The sequence below is a fragment of the Macrobrachium nipponense genome, chromosome 12 (genome assembly GCF_015104395.2).
Source record: "Macrobrachium nipponense isolate FS-2020 chromosome 12, ASM1510439v2, whole genome shotgun sequence".
NCBI classification, from domain to species: Eukaryota; Metazoa; Arthropoda; class Malacostraca; order Decapoda; family Palaemonidae; genus Macrobrachium; species Macrobrachium nipponense.
In genome coordinates this window covers 40530651-40537433 of record NC_087205.1, presented here as the reverse complement: position 1 = coordinate 40537433, position 6783 = coordinate 40530651, and the positions used below count along the sequence as shown (strand labels likewise).

Sequence of the window (6783 nt, the reverse complement as noted above, 5' to 3'; positions counted from 1 at the left end):
AATTATGTTAAAGAAATAATAGTTTATAATGCGAATATTTCAGACCATAATGTCATAGAATTAACAGTTCATTCCAAAGCAAGTGAAAATAGAGATAAGCAAGAAATGAAAAAGTGGGAAGGATATGGAAAATACAACTTCTACAGTAAAAATATAAAATGGTCAGAAATTAATGAAGAATTAAACAAAGATTGGGATAACATTTTCGTAAGTGATGACATAAGGGTAAATACGGAGATATTATATAAATATTGGAGAAAATAGTGGGAAAAAAAAGGATATACGAAGAAGAAAAGTAAACATCATTCATGCATACCAAGAGACAGAAGGATCTTGGTTCCAGAAATCAGAAAGTGGAAAAAAGGTCTTGCAAAAAAAAAAAAATGCATGGAAAGTTATAGAACTAAAAAGTAAGATAGAAAATGCAGAACAAAGATTATACAATCAAAAGAAAATGAAAAAAACGGGACTTGGAAGAAAAAAAACCCTATTAAATATCAAGCAAAACCCCAAACTATTATACTCATATGCGAAGAAGATGAATAAAAGAAGAATAGAAATAGGCCCTCTGAGAATTGAAGGGAGATTAACGAATGAAAAAAAGGAAATTTGCAACATACTGGCAGAACGATAATAAGAGAGAATTCACCCTAGAATAGATAATGAAGATAATGATATAGAAGTAAGGGATGAAAATAGTGAATATTTAGCTGACATAGATATTAATGAAGCTGATATTGTGCAGGCTATTAATGAAATTAAAAATGGAGCTGCTGCAGGGCCTGATGGAATTCCTGCTATTTTTGTTAAAGAAAGTAGTAGTTTTTCATTCTATCGCAAAGCCACTTGCAATATTATTAAGACAAAGTGTAGATACAGGCAAGATTTATGATGAGCACAAATTAGCATATATTACCCCTACTTTCAAAAGTGGATCAAGACTAGAGGCAAGTAATTATAGGCCTGTGAGTCTAACATCACATAGTTTATGAAAGTGTATGAAAGGGTAATGAAGAAAAAATATTATGAAACATATTAATAAAAAATAATTTGTTTAATAAAGGACAACATGGTTTTCGTACCCGGAAAAAGTACACAAACCCAACTGTTAGTCCACCGTGAGAACATATTCAAAAATATGACGCGGAAATGAAACAGATGTGGGTATTTAGACTTTGCAAAAGCTTTTGATAAAGTAGACCATAATATATTAGCGAAGAAAATTAGAAAACACAATATCGTGGATAAAGTAGGAAGATGGTTAAAAGAATTTTTACACAACAGAAAACAGATAGTTATTGCAAACGACGAGAAATCGGATGAAGTCCAAGGTAATATCCGGTGTGCCGCAAGGTACGGTGTTAGCTGCAATACTGTTTGTTATTATGATTGAAGACATAGACAATAATGTGAAGGATTCGGTAGTGAGTAGTTTCGCAGATGACACAAGAATAAGTAGAGAAATTACTGTGATGAAGATAGGAACGCTCTACAAAAGAGACCTTAACAAAGTATATGATTGGGCAGAGGTAAATAGGATGGTATTTAATCTGATAAATTTGAATCAATAAATTAGGAGACAGAGAAAGAAAGCTATATGCATATAAGGGACCTAATAATGAGACCATCACAAATAAGGAAGCAGTTAAAGACCTTGGTGTGATGATGTGAATAGGAACATGTTATGCAATGATCAAATAGCAACTCTGTTGGCAAAATGTAAAGCAAAAAATGGGAATGTTGTTACGCACTTCAAAACAAGAAAAGCTGAACACATGATTATGCTTTATAAAACATATGTTCGTAGTCCACTTGAATATTGCAATATGATATGGTACCCACACTATCAAAAGGATATTGCACAAATAGAGAGTGTACAAAGGTCCTTTACAGCTAAAATAGAAGAAGTTAAGGACCTAGACTACTGGGAAAGACTACAATCTTAAAATTATATAGTCTAGAAAGGAGAAGAGAACGCTACATGATAATTCAGGCATGGAAACAGTAGAAGGAATAGCAGAAAAATATCATGGAACTAAAAATATCAGAAAGAGCAAGCAGAGGTAGATTAATAGTGCCCAAACTATACCAGGAAAAATAAGGAAAGCACACAGGACATTAATCCACTACGCACCAGCATCGATAATGCAGCGTCTATTCAATGCGCTTGCCAGCTCATCTGAGGAATATATTCAGGATGTGAGCGTAGATGTGTTTAAGAATAAGCTCGACAAATATCTAAACTGCATCCCAGACCATCCAAGATTGGAAGATGCAAAATATACCGGAAGATGTACTAGCAACTCTCTGGTAGACATTAGAGGTGCCTCACACTGAGGGACCTGGGGTAACCCGAACAAGATGTAAGGTCTGTAAGGTCTGTAAGGTCTCTCTCTCTCTCCTCTCACACAAACACAATTAGGGCAAGAACGTTATCCTTACGTGAAAATAAGGCTTATTTAATACGAGTCTTCTTATTGATAAGATTCATAATTAATAAAACTGTCTCTCTCTCTCTCTCTCTCTCTCTCCTTTTCAAAACGCTATCATAAGTTTTTATTGTATCATAAGGGTTTTATTGAATGCAGATTTTATTATCAATAAGATTCTTAATAACAACAATCGTTATTATTAAGATTCCTGATGAGAATCCTATCTCTAATAAGATTCTTATTATTAATAAGAATCTTATCCATTATTCGATAAACGTCTTTTTTTCAATACTTTATCATATTAACCATACACGCCTGCATCAGCTAAAAAAAAAAAAAAAAAAAAAAAAAAGATTTATGCGGAATACTTATTATCGAAATTTGATGTCTACTTCCCAACTAGGAAATAAGGGAAAAATCACTATAAAATTACTTCCCGTGCCGGGAATCGAACCCGGGCCTCGCGGGTGAGAGCCGCGTATCCTAGCCACTAGACCACACGGGAGTTAAGAACATGACAACCACACGGGATTTAAGTAAGACAAAGTTCAACTAAGTTAAATGTTTATATCATGCGTATATTGAGGATGCGTGTTACCTAATAGCAGCAGACAGATATAAAAAGAATACTCGGGTAAAGTATTGCAAAGTATTATACAAGAGTTAAATTAATGCTAAATAGATACTTTAAAATTTTTTTTTTAACAGTATTCGACACTGTATTCATTACGTACGTTGATCAATATATCTCTTGGAAAGATGAACGTAAAACACCTGAATAATAACATTAATAATAATAACAAAATGCCACTATTTCTACGTCAGCGGAACTTGTGCAAGACGATTCCTTACAGCAGACGGTATCATTCTGGGAACCAGGAACCCCCCTCCCTCCCCCAATCCTTACCCCACCCCCACCCCTAACCCTCGGGGCCAACGAAAATCAGAGGCAGCAGCAGAACGCAGAGTGAGACCTTGTGGGCAATGGTAATTCTTTCGGAAAGTTCTTTTTTTTTTTTCATTTTTCTTTTTTTTCATTGGAGAGAAAAGTTGGCTGTCCTCAGGGAATTGAACTGAGGAAGAAGATTCACGTTCAAAACTTAGGCCTCTCTCTCTCTCTCTCTCTCTCTCTCTCTCTCTCTCTCTCTCTCTCTCTCTCTCTAAAAGTAGACTGCTGTCACGACTGCATGATCTGTGTCTATTTGTCTGTTAATCTGTCTGTCAGTCTGACTGACTGGCAGAGAGAGAGAGAGTTTTGGGTCATGGAATAAAATTGTGATGCCCCAAAACAGCCCAAAAGTGGATACCCGGAGCTGACACTGCCCAGCACACCGAAACACTTGTGATACATAATTTCCTACATAAATTTCTTCGTAAGTTCCTACATAAATTTCTTAATAAATTTCATACATACATTTCCACATAAATTCCTGCACAATGTCTACATAAATTCCTACATGAACTGAATATCGCCAATGACAAAAAACACTTGGGAATTTTGAAGTTCCAACAGAGCCTCAGCGACATACAGCGACAAAGCCTCGACGAGGTCTCAATGAGGTCAAAATAGGTCACAAGAGTCAAAAGAGGTCACTAGAGGTCAAAAAAGGTCGAAAGAGGTCGCTCTTTCGAGAACGCGACGGTCGCCACTCGGCCAGATTATAACAGCGGCAATTAGGTCGCAGCGGGCCGACACAAATCCACTTTGAATGATGAGGAGAGAGAGAGAGAGAGAGAGAGAGAGAGAGAGAGGCGGGTTTTCAGATTGAATACATGACACAGGGTATTTAATGTTAAACTTATATGAGAGAGAGAGAGAGAGAGAGAGAGAGAGAGAGAGAGAGAGAGAGAGAGAAGTCGTATTGAGTATCCTGTTCGTTACTAGTATATTCAAAAGTCACGAGAAATGAATGTAGGTATTCAAAATATATTCAAAATCACGCCAGATCTTAAATTAAATATATATTCATATTTCCTTAAATAAAGTAAGTAGTTACATAAATGCAAAATAAACTACCGAGTACTTGCAAAGAAAAAAAAATATTACCGAGCACATTCAGTTGATTTATGTAACTCAGGGTACACCGAGAAATACCTACCACCGAGGTACTTTCACCTAATAAAGTATCTAAGACTCATAAAAAACAAAACTGCTCGGTACTAACAAGAAATGAATCACCCAAGTGCTTTCTGTATTCATTTCTGTAACTATTAAGAAGATTTCCTGGGGGAGGGGAGGGGAGGGGAATGACCTTGTGTGAAGGAAAAAGTGCTCGGTACTGACAAGAGATGAATGACCCAAGTGTCTTCTGTAATTGAGATGTTTACCTGAAGAGGAGAGGGGAGGGTGAGGGGAATATGGAATAGGAAAGGGGAAGGGGAAGAGGGAAGGGAAGAGGAAATGGGGAAGGGGAAGAGGGAAGGGGAAAAGGGAAGGGGAAGAGGGAAGGGGAGGAAGAGGGGAGGGGACGGAACGGGGAAGGGAAGGGGGAGAAGAGGGAGGGGGACGGGAACGGGAAAGAGATGAGGGGAAGAGGGAAGGGGACAGGGGAAGGGAAGAGGAAAGTGGAAAAGGGGATGGAAAAAGTAAAGGCGACAAAGAGAAGGGAAGAAGGGAGAGGCGAACAATGGAGGGGAAGGGGAAGAAGGGAATGGAATAGGGGAAGAAAAGAGGGTAGTAGAAGATGGGAGGGGAAGGGGAGGGAGCATTTAAAACAAATGCCTCCACACAAGCATCAACGGATGACTCAGACGAAAAACCGTTTAAACGAAAGGAAGAAGGAATTACAGACAAGAACTAAGTGATAAAATAATAATATGGGAGGAGGAGGAGGAGGAGGAGGAGGAGGAGGAGGAGGAGGAAGTGAGGCTAAATTCCCAAAATAGAGGGGACGACTACAGGACCGGAAGGAGACGCCGCGTATATTGAAAACCGTAACATGGCTTTATAGTTGAGCTCGGAAATGCGCAGTCAAGTCGTATGGTCGCACGGATGATTGAGTGAAAGTTATTTAGGAATTTATGCAGTAATTTATGGGATGCGTTTTCATCAAACTCTAGGAATGAAACAATCACGCTGATGGGAATTAAATTTCCTTTTTTTGTAAAAAATAAACAGGCTGTCGAAGTGTTGTTTGTAAAACAAAGCCTGTTTAATTCTCTATTTATCTTTTTAAATATTAATACTTATACTTCCGTTTCTTTTGATCAGTGACTTCTCATATGAAGCTACTACAAAGGATTTTTTTATTTTTTTTGTAGCAGATCAATTTGCAGTGTTTTTGTTGTCAAAATGCCGAGCGGTTATGATTTTTTTGTGGTAATCAACTCAAATTTCCACTTATTTTAGTCAAAAACCCGAGCTGAAATTACTTTATCTAAGACAATTTGTTACAGTAAACTCCCAACATAGACCTTATCTTCTATGATTATTCTTTTTTAAATTATTTCAATTTTCTAATTACTTACCCTTGTCAAACAATCATTCTCAGAGTGCGAGAGAAAGCTTAAGCAAATGCGAAAGAATAAATAGGTAAAAAAAATATACGTTCAATTTCTGATGTAAGAGAGAGAGAGAGAGAGAGAGAGAGAGAGAGAGAGAGAGAGAGAGAGAGAGAGAGAGAGAATATGCTCCCAAGAGATGCCATGCATTGGAGAGCATTGTTAGGACGCTCCCTTATTGATCTCGATTGGAGGGAGGAAGGATAAAAGGAGGGGTGAGGGAGGGAGGGTAGGAGTTGGGAGATGGATGGAGGGAGAGGGAGGGAGGGAGGAAGGGAAGGGTGGGAAGGTGAAGGGAAACGGTAAGGTACGTGTATTAATTTCTAAGTTTGTTCGTTAGAATGATTTTTCTTTTTCCCCTTCAATAATAACCAAGAAATGAATCAATGATTCCCATTGTTACATTCTTTTTCTTGGCGAACAGAGAGAGAGAGAGAGAGAGAGAGAGAGAGAGAGAGAGAGAGAGAGAGAGAGAGAGAGCTTTCCTACTGACCTATTCGCCGCATCCCCATCACCACCTTCATCATCACCAACTTTCTCTCTCTCTCTCTCTCTCTCTCTCTCTCTCTCTCTCTCTCTAATCATCAGCATCATCATCATCTCTGGAGGAAGATAAACAGAAAGGGGGAGGGAGAGGGGAGGGGGAGGGGAATATTGATCACGCGGCACCTCCCAAGCTACAAAAGACAAAGAACAAATAGGAAGCGACAAAGTTATTGTTTGCTCACGAATGCTGTTCCAGGTTCCAAGACTCGCTCATTGGTTCCAGGGCTCGCTGATTCCAGGGCACTTCGGTTCCAGGCTCTTTGGTTCTAGGTTTCTTTGGTTACAGGGCCGTTAGCTCCTGGGC

At 38.4% G+C, this 6783-nt stretch overlaps 1 non-coding gene across 1 annotated transcript; it reads right to left on the bottom strand.

Moving 5' to 3' along the window:
* Nucleotides 1-2865: 2865 nt before the first annotated feature.
* Trnae-cuc (transfer RNA glutamic acid (anticodon CUC)) lies at nucleotides 2866-2937 on the bottom strand. The gene has a single exon. It is a non-coding gene; the product is annotated as a tRNA-Glu (tRNA).
* Between the last annotated feature and the right edge of the window lie 3846 nt (nucleotides 2938-6783).